Source organism: Triticum aestivum, chromosome 3B (genome assembly GCF_018294505.1).
Source record: "Triticum aestivum cultivar Chinese Spring chromosome 3B, IWGSC CS RefSeq v2.1, whole genome shotgun sequence".
Taxonomy (NCBI): domain Eukaryota; kingdom Viridiplantae; phylum Streptophyta; class Magnoliopsida; order Poales; family Poaceae; genus Triticum; species Triticum aestivum.
In genome coordinates this window covers 749,823,256-749,845,811 of record NC_057801.1, presented here as the reverse complement: position 1 = coordinate 749,845,811, position 22,556 = coordinate 749,823,256, and the positions used below count along the sequence as shown (strand labels likewise).

Here is a 22,556-nt window from a genome sequence, read left to right as displayed (position 1 = left end):
ACTTCGGTTACAAAACATGATCATCTCATACAATAAAATATAGCATCATGTTTTGACCATATCACATCACAACATGCCCTGCAAAAACAAGTTAGACGTCATCTACTTTGTTGTTGCAAATTTTACGTGGCTGCTACGGGCTGAGCAAGAACCATTCTTACCTACGCATCAAAACCACAACGATAGTTCGTCAAGTTAGTGCTGCTTTAACCTTCGCAAGGACCGGGCATAGACACACTCAGTTCAACTAAAGTTGGATAAACAGACACCCGCTAATCACCTGTGTGCGAAGCACGGCGGTAAAACCAGTCTCGTGTAAGCGTACGCGTAATGTCGGTCCGGGCCGCTTCATCCAACAATACTGCTGAACCAAAGTATGACATGCTGGTAAGCAGTATGACTTGTATCGCCTACAACTCACTTGTGTTCTACTCGTGCATATAACATCTACACATAAAAACCTGGCTCTGATACCACTGTTGGGGAACGTAGTAATTTCAAAAATTTCCTACGCACATGCAAGATCATGGTGATGCATAGCAACGAGAGGGGAGAGTGTTGTCTACGTACCCCCGTAGACCGAAAGCGGAAGCGTTAGCACAACGCGGTTGATGTAGTCGTACGTCTTCATGGCCCCATCGATCAAGCACCGAAACTACGGCACCTCCGAGTTCTAGCACATGTTCAGCTCGATGAGGTCCCTCGAACTCCGATCCAGCCGAGTGTCGAGGGAGAGTTCCATCAGCACGACGGCATGATGACGATCTTGATGTTCTACCGTCGTAGGGCTTCGCCTAAGCACCGCTACAATACTATCGAGGAGGACTATGATGGAGGGGGGCACCGCACACGGCTAAGAGATCTAAGGGATCAATTGTTGTTCTACCTAGAGGTGTCCCCCTGCCCCCGTATATAAAGGAGTTAGGGGGAGGGGTTCGGCTGGCCAGGAGGGGCGCGCCAGGAGGAGTCCTCCTCCCACCGGGAGTAGGACTCCCCCCCTTCCTTGTTGGAGTAGGAGAGAAGGAAAGAGGGGGAGAGGAGGAAGGAAAAGGGGGTTGCACCCCTTGTCCAATTCGGACCTGAGGGGGGCTACGCGCCTCCTTCCTTTCGGCCTCTCTCCTGTATTCCCGTATCACTACAGGAATCTGCTACTTTGCCATCAGCCACGGTAGACGGCAAAGGCACGGATGGCGGACGGCAAAGGTCTTTGCCGTCCGCCGCGGACGGCAAAAGTGGACGGCAACGTACGGGACGGCAAAGAGCTACATTTCGTCCGCTTCGGGCGGCTGACGGCAAAGGGTCCTTTGCAATCAGCTGCCGACGGCAAAGAATACTGACGGCAATAATTGCGCTGTTACTCCGTTAGGTGGTTAACGGCAAGCCTTTGCCATCGGCCGCTGACGGCAAACATCGGAAGGCCTTTGCCGTCCGCCGCTGTAGGCAAAAAAAAATTCTCTTTGCCGTCAGCCACTGTTGGCAAACTGACCAAATAGGTCAGCCTCCCAGGAAGCATAGTTGCTTGCCATGTGGCCTCTTTGCCGTCCGCTGCTGATGGCAAAGAGACCTTTGCCGTCGGTGGCTGACGGCAAAGAGACCTTTGCCGTCGGTGGCTGACGGCAAAGAGCCTGCATATTGGCTCTTTTTTCTGTTTTTTTTAATCCAACAATTTTCACAACAAATATATATGACATATATAGATATATTTCACAGAGCTATTTAACAGCACATAAGTTTCATCGTATATACATATATAGTTCCATCCACTCATACATAGCAAGTTCCATCAAGATAGCAAAGTTGCACATACATATTACAATGCAAAGTTTCATCAAGATAGCAACTTCCATCGTAGCAAGCTAGAAGAATACTAGAAGAGAATGAAATTAAAAACAAGCACTCCATCATAGCAAGCTAGCTTTCGAGAAGTGAATGAAATCTGCAAAATGGCAAATAAGAAAGTTAGGAAAAGGTGACTAGAAGAAGAAGACTAGAAGAAGAAGCACGCCATCGTTTGTGAGGTAACTTAGGTGAAATGGATCGTTTATGAGCTAACTTAGGTAAAATGCATCATTTTAGAGCTAATGTAGGTAAAATGGATCGTTTATGAGCTAACTAAGCTAATTATGCCGTTTTTTACATAAGTAAGGTAAGTACATGTCATTACTGAGCAAACCTAGTTAACTATGCATATTATAACTAACTTAGGTCATTTTGGAGGAAACAAAGCTAAGTATAGATCGTTATAGAGCTAACTTAGGTAAAATGGCTGGTTTTGGAGGTCAGTAAGATTATTAAGTCATTTTGCAGGAAAAGAACCTACGTCCAGGTCATTAAGGTAAGCATATTGGATGAAATAAAGCTAAGTCTAGGTCTTTATGCATTTGTTAAGCAAAAAACTAGAGAAACTTACCTTGATCATGGAGGTGTGGGAGCGGGCTGGCTCAGGCCAGTAGCTGGAGAAGGATCTTGTGATGCTTGTGTGGAGTAAGGCTGCACCAAAGATCATTTCCAATGTTTCCTTAGCATGATGACACTCAAATTTTAAGACTAGCAAGTAACGTCCATTCAAATTAAACTCATCGTGGTCTCAGGAGCAATCTCTGGATCAATGGCTATGGAGCCACGGGACCTCCCGCCACTAGATATCATCACCTGCTCTGGATTGTAGGGGATCTGGCTCGGGTTAAACTCCTCCCCTTTCCTCGCCTTCCCCTTGACTTGCTTGTAAGAGGCAGTGTGGGCCATGGCATATAGGTCGTACCCCTCTGGCACCTTATCCGTCTTATTGTAGCGTGCCTGAAAGAGAGAAACAAAGTAAATTAGTAATTAAAGGGCTCAAGCTAGCATGATGAATGAATTGCATTAATAATGAAGCAAACCACATTACCCAATTCCGCCCGAACTGATATAAGCTGGAGCTACCTTGATGGTGTGGCACACCTTCAATTTGGGCACGTTTGTCCTTGGCCTCAGTCGGCTCCCCTTCCATCTTTCAACACCTGCCATGACAAAGAGTAAACGAAATTAGTACAACATAAAAAAATACCGACATGAATAATAATATGTATATCACTTAAGTGTATCATCATCAAGTACAACATAAAAAATTGAATACCTGACACTACTAATAATCTCGATCAGTATCATCAATAAATGCATAATCATCATCATCACTATAATCAATGACGGGCTCATAGGGTTCAATGGCATCAACATGTGGAAGGCCACCTTTACGTAATCGGTCAAGCATTGAGAGGTCGTCCGCAGCAGTAACCTCTTCTTGTTCTGGCTCTTCTTGTTCCTCCTCTGGGGTGATGTGGGATTCACTGTCGCTATCTACTTCAATGTTTTGGGGTGAAGTATACCGGTTCTTGAAACGCTTTTTGGAAAGACGTGTTTCTTGGAAGAATTCTCCTTCATATGTGTCTGGGTTAATGTGAGGTTCATAATCCTCTTCCTTTGGGGGAGATAGTCTAGCACGTGGCAGCACTTCATAAACGACATCCCAACCTTTTAGATTTGGATTAGTTTGGCAGGCCCAGGGTAGATAGAATACTTGGGTCGCCTGTTGAGCCATAATATAGACATCAAGAACATCTAAATGGGTGCTTTGGTTGATTTCAACTAGCCCTATATGTTCATGAGTCCTTCTAGTCACCTTCGGCTGAAACCAATAACATTTGAAGACTACGACATTCGGTGGGTTTTCACCATAGAATAGAAGTTCATAAATTGCTTCAACTCTCCCATAATACTCGGTACCTCCTTCGCCGATAGCAGATACACAACAATTTGTAGACTTTCGGTCGGCCATAGATAGCTCTTTGCCATAGGTACGAAAATGATACCCGTTGATGTCGTATTTGTCAAATGAACGGACCTTATAGTCAAAACCATTAGCGACTTGTCTCAATTCGGCGTGCATAGACTCTGAATTAGCCTACAAGTTTAATATGAAAGGATTGTTGCATTACGCACAAATTAGCGAATGAAATGAAATTGTCTAATAGAATTTACCGTTTGTTTGAACCAAGAGATGAAACCGGGATAGCCGCCTCCTTGCTTTGCGAGAAGCTCATACTCTTCGACGAAATCCTTTTGGATCACCGCTCCATACGAGAATAGGGCGACGTATCGACTGTATGAAATATCCAGGAATAAGAGCAGTTCAAAGGAAATAGAAGTTGCGAAACAATGTAGCGAGAACTTACTCGATGTACGGCCGCACTTCTATCAGGTTGTTGAAGATATACAATGAAATGGTCCGCCATTCTTCGTTATCCAAAGATACTGTCTTTGAAACACTAGCTGGTGCGAGATTGCCTTTGAATAGGATGAGGTTGGATCCACCCTTTTTAGGCTCGTCAGCATTGTACCGAGGCTTCGGATTATGCAAATGACGATTTTTGGTTTCGTAGTGTGCTGTCACGAAGTTTGCCGCCTCCTTAGTGATGAATGCCTCAGCCATAGATGCTTCAATTCTACGTTTATTTTTACATTTTTCTCGAAGCGTCTTTTGCATCCTCTCAGTTGGGTAGCACCAACGATTTTGCACGGGCCCACCCAATCCTGCCTCGGTCGGGAGATGCAAAATCAAATGTTGCATTGGATTAAAGAAGCCCGGTGGAAAGATCTTCTCTAACTTGCAGATCAACTCTGGCGCCAACTCTTCCATTTCTTCTAGCACGCCAGGCGATAGTTCTTTCGCACAAAGAACATGGAAGAAATAGCTGAGTTCTGCCAGTATTAGCCATTCACCCTCAGGGATGAAGCCACGCAACATCACCGGCATTACCCGCTCAATCCATATGTGCCAATCATGACTCTTGAGACCAAATATCTTCAATTTATCAAGACTCGCTCCCCTCTTTAGATTCGCTGCATACCCATCGGGGAACATCAACTGCATTTTCACCCACAAGATAATTTCCCTCATAGCTGGCCTTACAAGATTGAACCATGCCTTTGGCTTCGTCTAGTTCTTCTTTCCTTTCGGTTCTTTCATGTTTTGTAACGGCCTATCACATAGCGCCTCCAGATCGACTCTAGCCTTAGTATTATCCTTTGACTTCCCATCTACGCCGAACAATGTACCAAAAAGTGCCTCGGCGATATTCTTCTCAGTGTGCATCACGTCGATGTTGTGTGGGCAAAGGAGGTCTTTGAAGTAAGGCAGATCCCATAAGCATGTTTTGTGAGTCCAGGCGTGCTCAGAATTATATCCCTTGAAGTACCCTGGACGCTCTGGATCTGGCTCGAGAGCGTTTAACTGATCCAGGGTCTGTTGGCCTGTCAACGCAGGTGGTGTAGAGTTTTTTACAACTCTACCTCTGATGAAGTTCTTCTTGTCTTTCCTGAACTTATGGCGAGGATCCAGGAACTGTCTATGCATGTCGAAGCAAGAAAACTTGCGACCGGCCTGAAGCCAACGAAACTCAAGAGCTCCCTTGCATGTGGGGCACGGGAACCTTCCATGCAGACACCAGCCAACGAATAGCGCATACGCCGGCAAGTCATGCGTCGAGTACATGTACCAGACACGCATTATGAAGTTTCGTTTGCTATAGGCGTCGTATGTCTTGAACCCATTATCCCAGGCTTCTTGCAATTCGTCCTTAAGCGGCTGCATGTACACATTCATATTTTTCCCCGGATAGTTGGGCCCTGGAATTATCAACGTCAGGAAAATGTTCTTTCTTTGCATAATCTATCCGGGGGGGAGATTGAGTGGAAAGACAAATACGGGCCAACAACTGTATTGGGCTGCCGTCATACCAAACACACTGAACCCATCGGTGTTGATGCCGACTCGAGGATGCCTCGGATCTGCCGCTTTGTCAGCATGTAATTCATCATACTTTTTCCACGCAACACCATCCGATGTGTGTACCATCATCAGATTACCATCTGCATCTAGTTCGGTTCTTTTGCCATGTCATCTGTCTGGCCGTCTCTTCGACCATGAAATGACGTTGAAGTCTTGGTATGATTGGCATATACCGAAGAACACTAACAGGGATTTTGGTTTGTGTCTTCTCACGCATACCGTTGTCTAGCACAATATACCTAGAACACTTGCAAATGGGACAATAGTTCAAGTCCGCATACTCAAGCCTAAATAAGGCACATCCTTTCTCACAGGCATGTATCTTCTCATAGGGCATCTTTAGTGCACGGAGGATTTTGTCCGACTGGTACAGGTTTGCAGGCATTACATGGCCTTTGGGTAGAAAGCGTCCAAATACTGTCATAATTGCGTCATAGCATTCTCTGCCCAAGTTGAACTGAGCCTTCAAAGCCATTACTTGTGAGATGGCATCCAACTGACAAAGCTCAGTGTGCTCGTGGAGCGGACGTTTTGAACTCTCCAACATTTCATTGAAGGCCTTTGCAGATTCCTCCATCTCCTCGTCCGAATCCTGCGCATCATCATAGTCTTGCACCATGTTTTCCATCCCGGTACCATGCTCGTCGGTGCGACGATGATCCACCTCAGCTCGGTCACGTTGGGCAGACTCACCACTAAATGTCCACACCGTATAATCGGGCGTAAAACCATTCTTCTGCAGGTGTTTACCCATTTCAGCCTCTGTCCTCTTTTCCCAATTGCCGCATCGGAAACAGGGGCACCAAGTTTTCCTCTGGCCATTTGCAAATGCGGCTTGCACAAACCCCTTGGTTTTTGTGAACCATTCAGCGCTCCATTTGTTCTGACCAGTGTGACCGGTATACATCCACGCACGATCACTCATCTTGACTTTCAGAGCTACTGGACACACAACAATTATATATATAATTCACCATGTATATATTCATCAGTTGATCTACTTTGTCAATTTTATTACGTCCATGCAACCTACACTCTAATAGGTAATGATAGGTCCTAATCCCACCCAAGTATGTGTAGATTGGGTTCATTTTCCCAAGCTATGCTCCGGATCCGACGCAAAATTTCGGCAGCACCTCCCCGCTGTTCTCCTGATACACGTCTCTGCAATAAACAGAGAGGATGTGTACCCGGAGAACAACAGGGGAGGCACTGACGAAATTTATGCGTCGGATCCGGAGCAAAGCATATGGGAAAACGAACCCAATCTACACATACTCGGGCTTTCCATGGATAGTGTTGGACAATTCGAAAGAATTAAGGTTATAAATATGCAAATGCATGCATATTTATAACTATGATGCTTTCGAACGAGAGACACATATTGGTTACGCATACTGATGATTCAAGACACATATATAGCTAGCTACCAAATTTCATGTCATTTGTGAAAATAATTAATGGGGGAGAAGGACATGTCATTTGTGCTCACCCACGAACGAAGGGGCAGAGCTCGTCAAACGCACGGCGAGGTCGTCGAACACCAAACCTCGCAGCGATGAAACAACTGCACATTTAAATCTACCCGATCAACACAATTATATATGATGTTTTTCATAACAAAATCGAAAAATATATGACCTAACTAATAATTCACAAATATATAACCCCGTCGGCCTCTGGAAGGCCAAAGAGCACCTTTTCGGGAGGTTTAGGGGGTCGGGGTGTCATGTCGGTGTCGGGGTGCTGTTTCGGGGTCAGGGTGTCGTGTCGGGGTCGGGGTGTCGGGGTGTGGTGTCGTGGTCTGTGTGTCGGGGTGTGGTGTCGGGGTCGGGGTGTCGGGGTCAGGGTGTCGGGGTCAGGTGTCGGGGTCGGGGTGTCGGGGTCAGTGGACGGGGTGTTTCCTTCTATCCTTCTTCTTCTTTCCTTCTCTTCTTCTTCTTCTTCTTTCTTCTTCTTTCCTTTCTTCTTCTTCTTCTATCCTTCTTCTTATTTCCTTTCTTCTTCTTCTTCTTTCCTTTCTTCTTCTTTCCTTTCTTCTTCTTTCCTTTCTTCTTCTTCTTCTTTTTTCATCTTTTTTCTACTTCTTTTCTTTTCTTCTATTCGTCTTCTTTTACTTCTTCTACTTCTTTTCTTCTTCTTCTTTTTCATCCTTTTTCTACTTCTTTTCTTTTCTTCTTTTTCATCTTTTTTCCACTTCTTCTTCTTTTCTTCTACATATTCTTTTTTCTAACACTAACACTAAATTTTCTTCTTTTCTAACACTAAATCTAACACTAACACTAACACTAACAATTAAACAAGAATTAAACAGCAAAAAAAAGAAAAACAGAAAAAAAAAACTCACCGGAGCAGGGGGCGACGCTGGCGCCGGGGTGGTGGGTGGGTGGGGGGGGCGGCGGCGCTCCGGGGCAGTGGGATGGCCGGGCGGCGGCGGCGGGGGCGGCGCCGGGTGGGAGGGGCGGGGGCGGGGGCGGGAGGGGCGGGGGCAGCACCGGGCGGCAGGACGGTGGGGGCGGTGGCGGGTGGGGGAGGGGGTGGGGCGGCGGCGGCGCCGGGCGGCGCCAGGCGGTGGCGGGGGCGGCGAGGGCGGGGGCGGTGCCGGGCGGCAGGGGCGGGGGCGGCGGGGGAGGGGGCGGAGGAGGTCGAGGGAGAGAGATGAGTAACGGGCGGGGGAGGGGGCTCGGCCGTTAGTTAGGTTAGTTAGGGTAGCCTTTGCCGTCCCCCGTCCTTTGCCGTCTGCGGCGGACGGCAAAGCGAGGGGACTTTAAGTATTTTTTAACCAGCTCCTCAGTGCCCCCCCCCTCCCTCTTTGCCGTCTGCTAGCGGACGGCAAAGATTCTTTGCCGTCAGCTAGCGGATGGCAAAGAATAGGCTGATGGCAAAGGCTTTCGTTGCCATCAGCCAGTTCTTTACCGTCTGCTTTCGGGTAGCTGATGGCAAAGAGCTTCTTTGTCGTCTGCTAGCAGACGGCAAAGAGCTGGCAGATGGCAAAGTAGCTGATTCCAGTAGTGTATGGCCCAATAAGGCCCATATACTCCCCGGCGAATTCCCGTAACTCTTCGATACTCCGAAAAATACCCGAATCACTCGGAACCTTTACGAAGTCCGAATATAGTCGTCCAATATATCGATCTTTACGTCTCGACCATTTATAGACTCCCCGTCATGTCCCCGATCTCATCCAGGACTCTGAACTCCTTCGGTACATCAAAACTCATAAACTCATAATATAACTGTCATTGAAACCTTAAGCGTGCAGACCCTACGGGTTCGAGAACAATGTAGACATGACCGAGACACGTCTCCGGTCAATAACCAATAGCGGAACCTGGATGCTCATATTGGCTCCCACATATTCTACGAAGATCTTTATTGGTCAAACCGCATAACAACATACGTTGTTCCCTTTGTCATCGGTATGTTACTTGCCCGAGATTCGATCATCGGTATCTCAATACCTAGTTCAATCTCTTTATCGGCAAGTCTCTTTACTTGTTCCGTAATACATCATCCCGCAACTAACTCATTAGTTGCAATGCTTGCAAGGCTTATAGTGATGTGCATTACCGAGTGGGCCTAGAGATACCTCTCTGACAATCGGAGTGACAAATCCTAATCTCGAAATATGCCAACCCAACATGTACCTTCGGAGACACCTGTAAAACTCCATTGTAATCACCCAGTTACGTTGTGACGTTTTGTAGCACACAAAGTGTTCCTCCAGTAGGGAGTTGCATAATCTCATAGTCATAGGAACATGTATAAGTCATGAAGAAAGCAGTAGCAACATACTAAACGATCAAGTGCTAAGGCTAACGGAATGGGTCAGGTCAATCACATCATTCTCCTAATGATGTGATCCCGTTAATCAAATGACAACTCTTTTGTCCATGGCTAGGAAACATAACCATCTTTGATAAACGAGCTAGTCAAGTAGAGGCATACTAGTGACACTATGTTTGTCTATGTATTCACACATGTATTATGTTTCCGGTTAATACAATTCTAGCATAAATAATAAACATTTATCATGATATAAGAAAATAAATAATAACTTTATTATTGCCTCTAGGGCATATTTCCTTCACTAAGCACTTACTAATTCAAATCTCATATAGAATTCAACTAGTTCTCTATTAATTTGACAAAAGTATAAAACCTAGTTCTATTAATCTAACATTTCTATCTAATTCATCTAACATTTGACATTAATATCTAACATTTCTATCTAATTCATCTAACATTTGACATTAAAATCTAACATTTCTCTGTGTGTGTGTGTGTGTACTGTGTGTGTGAGGGCGGCCATGGCGCGGCAGGGGGTGGTTTTACAGCGAGGCGACAGGGGCGGCGCGTGACGGGGATGGGCCGAGGCAGCGCGCAACGACGGGGACGGGCGTGCGTGGCGACGGGGCGACGACGGGGACGGGAGCGGTGATGGGGACGGCGACGGCGACGGCGACCGTGCGTGACGGAGGCGGCGACAGGGACGGGCGCGGCGACGGAGCGGTGACGGGGACGAGGTTCAAGCAGAGAAAAAAGAGAAGAAAACTGCAAATTTCGTAAGTGCTGCTTATATAGAATGGACCTTTAGTGCCGGCTAGACCCACCAACCGGTACTAAAGGTCAAATTTGGCCAGGCGAAGCGGCGGGAAGCGAACCCCTTTACTACCGGGTCAAGGCTGCAACTCGTAGTAAAGACACCCCTTTTTGTACCGGTTGGAGCCACCAACCGGTACTGAAGGGGTGCACTGGCCCAGGTGCGGTGCACAAAGTTTAGTCCTACCTCGCCGAGAGAAGAGCAACCGCACTGGTTTATTAACCCAGCCGCGGCTGCTCCATCGAGCTCCTCTCTAAAGCAGGCCTTCTGGGCCTACCTTTGCTGCGCTGACCTGTTGGGCCTACTGGGCTTACGGGCTTGCATCATGGCCCAACTACAGGTTGGGTTTCCACTCGTACGCAGGCCGTTGTGGCCCATTAGGCGGGCTTTTTTATTTAATTTTTCTCCTTTTTTTCTTTTCTTCTTTATTTATTTCTTTTATTTATTTCTGAGTTGCTTTTTGCTGTATTTAGAATTTTTTTGTGAATATTTTTGCTTTAGATACAAAAAATTACAAACTTTCTTAGTGCTAGCAGTTTTCAAATTTGAATAGTTTAAATTTAAATTATTTGAAATTTGTGTGAATCACTAATTTGGGAATAACTTTACTTTAAAAATAGATTTTCCAGTGATTCTTTTTTCTTATATTCAATAATTAGTTATCTTTTTCATTTACTAGCCCATATATCTCTGGTTGTCCCCTCTTCAACCATTGTAAAGACTCATTTTATGTTCCCCTCATTATTAATGAAAAATGACACACAGTAGGGCATTTTCCCTACTATTCTATGGTCAAAAAATGTTTAATATTAGTGTGCTTTATCATTATATTCAATTTGGTAATACTTAGGTTAAAAAATCAGTAAATGAGCTGAAAATTAGCACATGATGTCAGAAAGGGTAGAAAGTTGACGACGTAGTTTTGAATGGTGCATACTCAACGCACAAAAAGTCTGGAGTTGTAGTAAGTTCTAGAAAATGAAATACCTTTGTAACAGCTGATTTTTCGTCCAAAACCCTGATACTTCGGAAGAGATTATCCATTTTGTACACGCAGTGCATCCAGTTTTTGCCGTAACCCTCTCTACTTTTTTGCACATACTATGTGGGTGAAATGATGATACTATGCCAACTTTCAACCTTTTCAGAGTTCATTTGTAGTGCTTTTCAATTTTAGGGTGATTTAGCTATAAAAAATAGTAAATGAGCTGAAAATTAGCAAATCATGTCAGAAAGGGTTGAAAGTTGATGACGTGGCTTTGAATGGTGCATAGTAAATGCACAAAAAGTCTGGAGTAGTAATAAGTTATTAAAAATGAAATCCCTTTTATAATAGATGAGTTTCGTCCGAAACCCTTATACTTCGAAAGAGATTGTCCAGTTTGTACACGAAGTGCATCCAGTTTTTGCCGTAACCCTCTCAAATGTTTAGCACATACTATGTGGGTTAAATGTTGATACCATGCCAACTTTCAATCTTTTCAGAGTTCATTTGTAGTGCTTTTTAATTTCAGAGTCGTTTAGCTAAAAAACAGTAAATGAGCTGAAAATTAGCAAATGATGTCAGAAAGGGTAGAAAGTTAATGACGCGGCTTTGAATGGTGCATACTGAACGCACAAAAAGTCTGGAGTTGTAATAAGTTTTAAAAAAATGAAATGCCTTTTGTAACAAATGAGTTTTATTTCGAAACTCTGATACTTCGAAAGAGATTGTCCATTTTGTACACGAAGTGCATCCAGTTTTTGCCGTAATCCTCTCTACTTTTTTGCACATGCTATATGGGTGAAATGATGATACGATGCCAACTTTCAACCTTTTCAGAGTTCATTTGTAGTGCTTTTCAATTTTAGGGTCATTTAGTTAAAAAATCAACAAATGAGTTGAAAATTAGCAAATAATGTCAGAAAGGGTTCAAAGTTGATGATGTGGCTTTGAATGGTGCATACTGAACGCACAAAAAGTCTGGAGTTGTAATAAGTTATTAAAAATGAAATCCCTTTTATAATAGATGAGTTTCGACGGAAACACTGATACTTCGAAAGAGATTGTGCAGTTTGTACACGAAGTGCATCCAGTTTTTGTCGTAACTCTCTCAACTTTTTAGCACATGCTATGTGGGTGAAATGTTGATACCATGCCAACTTTCAACCATTCCAGGGATCATTTGTAGTGATTTTCAATTTCAGGGTCATTTAGCTAAAAAATCAGTAAATGAGCTGAAATTTAGCAAATGATGTCAGAAAGGGTTGAAACTTGATGACGTGGCTTTGAATGGTGCATACTGAGGCACAAAAAGTCTGGAGTTGTAATAAATTTAAAAAATGAAATGCCTTTATAACAGATGAGTTTTCGTCCGAAACCCTGATACTTCGAAAGAGATTATCCATTTATACACGAAGTGCATCCAGTTGTTGCCATAATACTCTCTACTTTTTTGCACATGCTATGTGGGTGAAACGATGATACCATGCCAACTTTCAACCTTTTGAGAGTTCATTTGTAGTACTGCAATTTCAGGGTCATTTAGCTACAAAAATAGTAAATGAGCTGAAAATTAGCAAATGATGTCAGAAAGGGTTGAAAGTTGATGACGTGGCTTTGAATGGTGCATACTGAATGCACAAAAAGTCTAAAGTTATAACAAGTTATTAAAAATGAAATCCCTTTTATTAGATGAGTTTCGTCTGAAACCCTGATACTTCGAAAGATATTGTCCATTTTGTACATGAAGTGCATCCAGTTTTTGCCGTAATCCTCTCTACTTTTTTGCACATGCTATATGGGTGAAATGATGATACGATGCCAACTTTCAACCTTTTCAGAGTTCATTTGTAGTGCTTTTCAATTTTAGGGTCATTTAGTTAAAAAATCAACAAATGAGTTGAAAATTAGCAAATAATGTCAGAAAGGGTTCAAAGTTGATGACGTGGCTTTGAATGGTGCATACTGAACGCACAAAAAGTCTGGAGTTGTAATAAGTTATTAAAAATGAAATCCCTTTTATAATAGACGAGTTTCGACGGAAACACTGATACTTCGAAAGAGATTGTGCAGTTTGTACACGAAGTGCATCCAGTTTTTGTCGTAACTCTCTCAACTTTTTAGCACATGCTATGTGGGTGAAATGTTGATACCATGCCAACTTTCAACCATTCCAGGGATCATTTGTAGTGATTTTCAATTTCAGGGTCATTTAGCTAAAAAATCAGTAAATGAGCTGAAATTTAGCAAATGATGTCAGAAAGGGTTGAAACTTGATGACGTGGCTTTGAATGGTGCATACTGAGGCACAAAAAGTCTGGAGTTGTAATAAATTTAAAAAATGAAATGCCTTTATAACAGATGAGTTTTCGTCCGAAACCCTGATACTTCGAAAGAGATTATCCATTTATACACGAAGTGCATCCAGTTGTTGCCATAATACTCTCTACTTTTTTGCACATGCTATGTGGGTGAAACGATGATACCATGCCAACTTTCAACCTTTTGAGAGTTCATTTGTAGTACTGCAATTTCAGGGTCATTTAGCTACAAAAATAGTAAATGAGCTGAAAATTAGCAAATGATGTCAGAAAGGGTTGAAAGTTGATGACGTGGCTTTGAATGGTGCATACTGAATGCACAAAAAGTCTAAAGTTGTAACAAGTTATTAAAAATGAAATCCCTTTTATTAGATGAGTTTCGTCTGAAACCCTGATACTTCGAAAGAGATTGTCCAATTTGCACACGAAGTGCATCCAGTTTTTGCCATAATCCTCTCAACTTTTTAGCACAAATATGTGTGTGAAATGTTGATACCATGCCAACTTTCAACCTTTTCAGAGTTAATTTGTAGTGCTTTTCAATTTCAGGGTCATTTAGCTCCAAAACATCAGTAAATGAGCTAAAAACTAGCAAATGAAGTCAGAAAAGGGTTGAAAATTTATGATGTGCCTTTAAATGGTGCATATTGAACACACAAAAAGTCTAGAGTTAAAATAAGTTATTAAAAATTAAATCCCTTTTATAACAGATGAGTTTCTCCGAAACCCTGATACTTCGAAAGAGATTGTCCAGTTTGTACACGAAGTGCATCCAGTTTTTGTCGTAACCCTCTCAATTTTTTAGCAAATGCTATGTGGGTGAAATTATGATACCATGCCAAGTTTCAACTTTTTTAGAGTTCATTTGTAGTGTTTTTAATTTTAGGGTCATTTAGTTCAAACCAAATCATTAAATGCATGAAAAATAGAAAATGAAGGCAGAAAAGAGTTGAACATTGATGATGTGCCTTTGAATGATGCATAATGAACACACAAAAAGTCCGGAGTTAAAATAAGTTACTAAAAATGAAGAAGAGGCGCAATGCTCACCGGCACGTTGCTTAGATTCAGGCCTTGAGAAACTACGCATAGCTCCGTGCAGTCTACACCGTTTCCTCAAGGCCTGAAGCTAAGCAACGTGCATGTGAGCATTGCGCCTCTCCTTCACCGTTCCTCGTCTCTACACTCAGGGCTTATAAACCACTGTTAGTCCCTCTCGCTTGGCGAGGTGGGACTAATTTTGCTATGATCCACTTAAAGATAGCTATAATATTCTTCAATAGCAAAAGGAATCAACTAAAGGTTCATCTCATACCAGTTTGTGGCATGAACCGGTACTAAAGATGCTGGTGGGGCCCTAGCCTAACAACAACCTGCCACCACCTCTGTAGTACCGGTTTGTGGCACAAGCCGGTATTAAAGGTTAGCCACGAACCGGTACTAATGAGCGCCGTCCACCTAGCCGTTGGAACCGGTACCAATGGTCACATTAGTGTCGGTTCAGTTACAAACCGGGACTAGTGTGCTTGACATTAGGCCATTTTTCTACTAATGAGGCCTTGCAGCAGCAGCGCATATATGGATGAGAGCAGCAGCGTGAGGCGAGAGATCAAGAATATGAGTAGGGAAAGTAGCAGCAGAGCAGCAGCGGCCGGCCGGGGAAAAGAGATCCCCAATATCAGTCCCTTTCAAAGTATTTAAACCCATTAAGAGGCGCTACAATGATGGCCAACCAGCTACGCCATGTGGCGCATGCTAGCAGGGACGAAGCTAGAAAAAATTGTCATTGGGATCAACCAATGTCCAATGCCTACTACAGCACATGCTATGGTGTGACTCATGCTGAGAGCAATATAAAGAGCAAAAACCAAAAATATGCCCACTATAACACAAATAGAAATATCATCCAAGGGCGACATGAAGAGCGAAAATATGCAATGAGCCAATGATAAACTAGTATCATAATAATAAGATTGTCATACCAAGTACTGGTTCCGCAAAGTCATAAAATCATTTGTTTACATATTCAGAGAAAATAAGCAAAAAACGATGTCTTCCTGAAAAGGATGAACAAAAGTAATATATTATATTCACAACAATGGTGTGTAAGAAATACTATAGAGAATAAATAGCAGAAACAAAAAAGTTAAAGTGATGTTAGACTCACATTTTATAACTTGCCTTCTCGATCTCCCATCTTCTTAAATAGATCAATTACGGCGTCATTTGTAATGGTAGCAAATATATCTTTCTCCACATAGCAAATCAAGCAATCACTCATGAACTGGTCACCCATTTTGTTGCGTAAAACACTCTTCACAATATTCATTGCTGAAAATCATCTCTCCACTGACGCTGTGGCAACCGGCAAAATTAGCACTAGCTTTAGAAGTTGATACACCAAAGGGAAAGCAAGATGCTTCTTAGTATCCACCAACTTTTTAGCAAGATCCACAATGCCATCCAAATTGGCAAATCTTTGGTCTGCTCGGACATTGTCAATGTAAATCCGAAGTTCATGTCCAAGATCCATCAATTTTGATGAATCGAAATCCTCAGGATAAAACTCAGCTAGCTTCAACAAACTCTCCAAGTTAAAAGCAGCGAAAGAGTTTTTTGGGTTGAAAGAAGCCATGTGAATAAGCAATGCAGAATTTACTTCATTGAATCTGTCATCAAACTGTCGAAGTTGCCAATCAATAACAGTGTCAAGACACTCTATTTGATAATGATGCAGGTTTGTTATATTGGTTCTTTTTCGTGTATTATGTCGATTGACATATTCATCTTGCATGCTTAGCTTTGGAATGTCATGTTCTTCACAGAATGCATATACCTTCTCCCAAAGTGATTCCCACCCATTATCTCTTAGTTGTTGTAGATCATTCCTTGTTGACTTCACACATGACATTGCATTCAAGATATCTTGATCCTTTTGTTGCAATGCTTGTGACAGAGTGTTGGCACTCCCTAATATATGGAACATCATGTGCAAATAGAACACAAAATCAAAGGTTCCAAAATATGATAGAAGACCACGTGCTTCACTTTTCTTCGAATCTTTCTTGCCTTCTTTTGATACATACTTGAGGACACTGACAATTGATGGGAACAACTGAATTAGGCTTGAGAGGGTTCTATAGTGAGAACCCCAACGGGTGTCTCCCACCCTTTGAAGTGATTGATCTTGATTCAACCCTGTGCCAGTACTAATCCGCCCACTACTTATGGCTTTTTTCACATTCTCTCTATTAGTCTCTCTGATCATGTCTTTTCTTTTGCAAGAAGCTCCAACCACATTAAACAGAAGAGAAATCATGTAAAAGAAATCTGGAATATCTTCATTCTTCTTTGAAATTGCTACGATAACCAATTGGAGTTGGTGAGAAAAACAATGCACGTAATATGCTGACTTATTCTCTTCTAGAATTTTAGCTTTCAAACCATAGAACTCACCCCTCATATTGCTCGCCCCGTCATAGCATTGCCCTCTAACTTGTTTGAAGCTTAATCCAATATGAACAAGCAATTTCTCACGGGCTGACTTGAGACACGTTGCCGATGTTTCCTTCACATGTACTACCCCAACTAGTCGTTCTAGGATTAACCCAAGCTTATCAACATACCTCAACACAACAGCCATTTGTTCTTTGTCTGACACATCGGACGCCTCATCAATCAACAAACTGAAAACATCACCACCAATTTCTTCAAGAATAGAATTCAATGTTATCTGTAACAAACCAGATAAAATATATTTTTAGGTGCTCGGAGAGATAAATCATATGAAATAAATAAAGAATAGAGATGCCAGAAAGTAGTAATTTACCTTTGCAAAATAATTTGCAAGTTCCTTTTGAATATCTGGAGACACCCATTTGCAATTTTTTGGAGCATTCTTGAGAACTACATTCCTCACATCCTCATTCTGATTTGCTAATGTTTGTACCAACTCTCGAAAATTCCCCTTATTTTTGGATTCCTCTGATTCATCATTGCCACAGAAAGCTAAACCTTAATGTAATAAGTATCTAACAAATTCGACGAAAGTATTCAACCGAATACGATTTTGCCTTTTTGTGATATCAGTTTGCTTGTTGAGGGCAACTTTAATGGACTGATCTTGATTCATCAAGGCATCACACCTTTTAGCAGCTACATTGTGATAGCTATTAACCTCACCCACATGAGTATCCAATCTGTATTTCTTATTCCAACTAGAGAAACCATTGACAAAAAATGCATCATTCCCACCTTGACCGTCGATGCAATCTCTGAACAAATAGCAACATTGGCAAGATGCCTTGTGCACTTTATCACTCTACTCTAGCCAATGATAATCTTTAAATCATTCTAGCTTGAATCTTCTTTCGAATCCTCCGATGGTCTTCTGCGGATATACAAAGCCTTCTTTTGGCCTATAAGGTCCTCTAGTTAAATATATTCTTCTGATCTCAACTTGCTTCTTTGGATTCTTAGTGTATTGTGATATTCTTTTTCGATTGGCCGGATCAAAAGGAAGTTCATCCAAATTAATATCTGCTGTGGTAGTAGTACCAATATTTGATGCATGATCTTGCCTTAGTCTAACTGGCCTTGAAGTCCCTGCCAGATCAGTCTCTGGTGCCGTTCGTTTCAGCAGAAATCTGTCCATATCCTTCTAGCCCTAGCCTCCTAGATGCAGCAAAAAAACATAAACGCAAATTTAGTAATTAGCCATCCGGAGAGAGTAAGAGACATAGTTGTTAGTGCGTGAGACCAAGAGAAACTGAGAAAGAGATTGGTGTACCTGCGTGAGAACAGCCTACGAGGAGGGCAAGTGCCAAGTGGGCACCCAACACTCGGGAGATTAAGGATTATACGGCGCCGTCGGCCGGCCGGCATCACCCTTGGAGATTAGGGATCGCCGCTGTTCGTCGCCGATGCAAATTGGGGATTAGGGATTGAGAGTTGAGGTAAGGAAAAGATTAGGGGAAGGCGATGAGACGGAGAGGTGACCAGACGATGGCGGAAGAGATGAAGAGGCGATCTGGGCTGTTCACGAAACGTCAAACGTGTACGTGTATTATGCATTGGGCCTTGTGTGCTAACGCTGTGTGGAGCTGTACACCACATTCTTTTATATCTTTTACTAGAATTTACGGATGTTATGGGCTGAGACTATGAATAATTGGACATTAGCTACTGGGCTGGGGTCAACACATATTTTGGGCTGGGGTCAAACGCAGTTTGGATGGACCTAGTTAGCTTCAAATACTCGAAGGCATTGGGGTCAATTGACCCCAGCGGCCATACTAGAGTTTCGTCCCTGCATGCTAGTTGGTCATGGCGAGATTTTTTTTAGAGTTTTTAAATGGTAGGGAGACTTTTAAAAAAAAAGTTTTTTAGGCTTTTTTTTCTTTTTAAGATGGTTGTGATGTTCATGTGATGTGAGAATATTTTTGAAATTTTTTAACATGGTAATAAAATGTGCATAGCTTCCTTTCAAGCGACCCGCAATGGCGACCCCAACCATACAGGAGGGAGCAACAGAGGAAATCAACCGAGGGACGCGCCCACGTTCTCCAGTTCGTTGGCTGAGATCGTGTGAGCGTGGGGCTGTCTCCTTCCTTATTTATTTGTTTAATCACTAATTTACCGAACTGTGTGGTTTGGCTGGCAAGTTACGTACGTGGTTAGCTTATGTGGGCTAAACTCCTTCTTTACTAATTAACCTATGGGCCTTGGCGTCATCCAACATATTTTAATGGGCTAGGCTTAATTAACTATTAATGTCACGTTGAGGATTATTTTCTTAGTGTGACATGCCGTATATAAATACATGAAAAATGTAATTTTTTTATGTGGCGTTATATCCCTCATACCTGTATTTCATTCGGAATGACGTACGTATCTTTTTCTATGTCGCCGCGATATTTTATTAGCGGTGATGAAATAATGCCCATGTATATTGCATGGTTCAATATTTGCCAAATAAGCGTCGCCCGCGATGATTCTATGTTGACATTTCATGCGGTCTAATATTTGAAGATATTAGCGCCGTCTATAATCTTGCGTCTCATGGTTATTATTTTATCAGGAAAAAGCCTTTTATGGAGATTTTATTTATTCATTTTACCAACTTTGTGAATACCCGATATTTTCATATTCTAAGCCAATGTAAGTGCTCACCAATTATGTATTGATATTTGGCTCATTCCTTTTATTTCCGCGCCTGCTATTTTCTAGTAAGCGGCCAAAGTCCCATTTGGCGATTCATCATTTTTACCGTTCGGATTAATTTATATTTTTATAATAGCTATTGCACCATATTTTACTTTGGCGAAATTCCATGCCAACACCGGTAGAAAATGTTGCTAAGTTCTACAACACCAAATACACATAGTACCAAAAAATCATAAAGAATATCATGAGAATAAATTGGTGTTTGGGGTGTTAATGTATTTTTCTATAGGCTTGGTCAAATTGAAACATGTTTGACTTTGGGACAAACACAGAACTTCGATTCTTTTGACTCTAAGGTATTAGAATCGTTATACAAATCATGAAAAAATGTTGCCATGGAAAAAAAATATGTGCTTAGAAATGTGCACCTTATTCACAAGTACATGCATTCTTCTTCTCTTTTTAAACAAAAAAGGCACTATTAAAATAAAAATTTATAATGAGCTAGTGTGAATAATACAATATGTTTTTAGGGTGAATAATAAAGTATGTTGCACGAACATATTTTATAAAAGCGAGAGCTGTATGAATACACTCCTACGAAAGCACCACTCTCGTGTAAGGTGCAACGTTCTCACCGCTCGAGAGAGACTCTAATGACAAAGGCATGAAAACCAAGAACAAATCAGAACAAGAAAAAACAGAAATAGAAGTAGAGAAGACAAAAAGGAATTTCGAAACCCCCAAAAAATGAAGAGCCATGAAAAAGAAACAAAAGGAAAAGTGGATAAAATGAATTTGAAAATAAATTAACAAAAAAGGGGGGAAACAAAATCAATTTTTTTAGGGGTAAAAAAAACAAATCTGATAAGTTCGAGCTTTTGTTCTTGCTGGGCCGGGTACAAATAGGAACTGTGGGTTTGGTGGGAGTCACTGGTACTTTGGGCTGTAGCTCTTTTTCTATATTTACTCAAAAAAAAAGCTCTTTTTCTATACTCTCGAAAAATCACCTCTGTTTCATCTCCTTATTTCGTTCCCCCTTCTTGCTCCTCCTCCATCCGCCCCCATTGTGCCCTAAACCCTAGCAGATCAGCAACACTTCCGCAGCAATCACCCATCAATCCGTGCTGGCGAGGGCGGAGGAGAGTTTTTCCAAGCAAGGCGGAGGAGGGTTATCAACTCCACATTTCCCGGAGTAGGTCTACCATGTCGGCCGCCGCCGGCAAGCCGTCCCGATCTGCCTCCGCCATCGTTGCCTCCACGGTGAGCGGGTACCACCTTCTCAAGGTCGATGGCTACTCCCGCACCAAGGGCGTCCCCACCGGAGAGAGGATAAAGTCCCGCCCTTTCACCCTTGGGGGACATCGATGGCACATTGAGTACTATCCCAACGGCCAGAAACCAGAGTACGCAGAATACATATCTGTGTTCCTTAATCTTGATGCCAGTGTTGCCACGGCGGTGAAGGCGCAACAAAAATTCAGTTTTGCGGATGAGGAAACGAACCAAGCTCCTTCGCTGATATCAACAGTAAACAGCTACAGTTCTCAGCAGGGCTGGGGAGTCGCGACATTCATCAAGAGGGCAGACCTGGAGAAGTCAGAGCATCTCAAGGACGATTCCTTCACCATCAGGTGCGATATCATTGTCATAGGCGACTACCGCGCAGAGGATTTGCTCGAAGAGACTCCTCCAGCATTTGTCACTGTGGCCCCATCTGACCTGCACCAGCACCTCGGAGATCTCCTCAACACTGAGAAGGGTGCCGACGTAGTCTTCGAGGTTGGTGGTCACACGTTCGCAGCACACCGCTGCCCGATCGCCAGTCTTCAGTGCTGAGCTCTTTGGTGGCATGAAGGAGGGCGATGCCGCAGGTGTGGTGCACAGAGATGAAATGGAGGCAGAGGTGTTCAAGGCGTTGCTCTGTTTTGCGTATACCGACTCCTTACCGGTGACAGAAAAGGAAGATGAAGATGTCATGTACCAGCATCTGCTTGTTGCGGCGGACAGGTATAACATGGAGAGGCTGAAGAGTATTTGCGAGGAAAAGCTATGCAAGTTCATCAACGCAGCCACAATAGCGACCATCCTGACGTTAGCTGAGCAGCACCACTGTGAGGGCCTAAAGAAGGCATGCTTAAATTTTCTTCGCTTCCCGGCAAATCTTAGGGCTTTGTTAGACAGCGACGGCTTCGATCATCTGAGCAGGAGCTGCCCCTCAGTTATTAAGAATCTGATTGCCATGTCCGCCCTCGTTTAGTGGTTGTTGTTTCTTTAGCAGTTATATAGTCCCAGGGATTGAAATGGTTTTCTTGTACTAGGAATGGTGCTTAGCTCCCTGGTTTGGTTTGAAGACTTATTATCCGCAGTTATCTTAGATTCCTAGTACTATCAGACTACCTATCCTAACTTTCGAAGAAGATGGAAATTGTATTATAGCACTGTCACTTTGTTTCTGTTTTGGTGTTTCCTTGCATGTCTGAATCTTTATCAATTTATCAGGAAGTACTTGGATATCAGGTAGCTATCTTAGTACTGGAAAGCATCTATGGAAAGAACATGGATCAGTGCATCTCTGATCAGGAGTTGCCTCTAACACGAGGGATTATTTGCCACACAACTATTCTAAAGTTATGGCCATGTTTACAATTATTTAAT

General features: G+C 42.7%; 1 pseudogene; it reads left to right on the top strand.

The window, feature by feature from the left end:
- Nucleotides 1-20,914: 20,914 nt before the first annotated feature.
- LOC123066334 (BTB/POZ and MATH domain-containing protein 1-like) lies at nucleotides 20,915-22,378 on the top strand (annotated as a pseudogene).
- The last annotated feature ends 178 nt before the right edge of the window (nucleotides 22,379-22,556 follow it).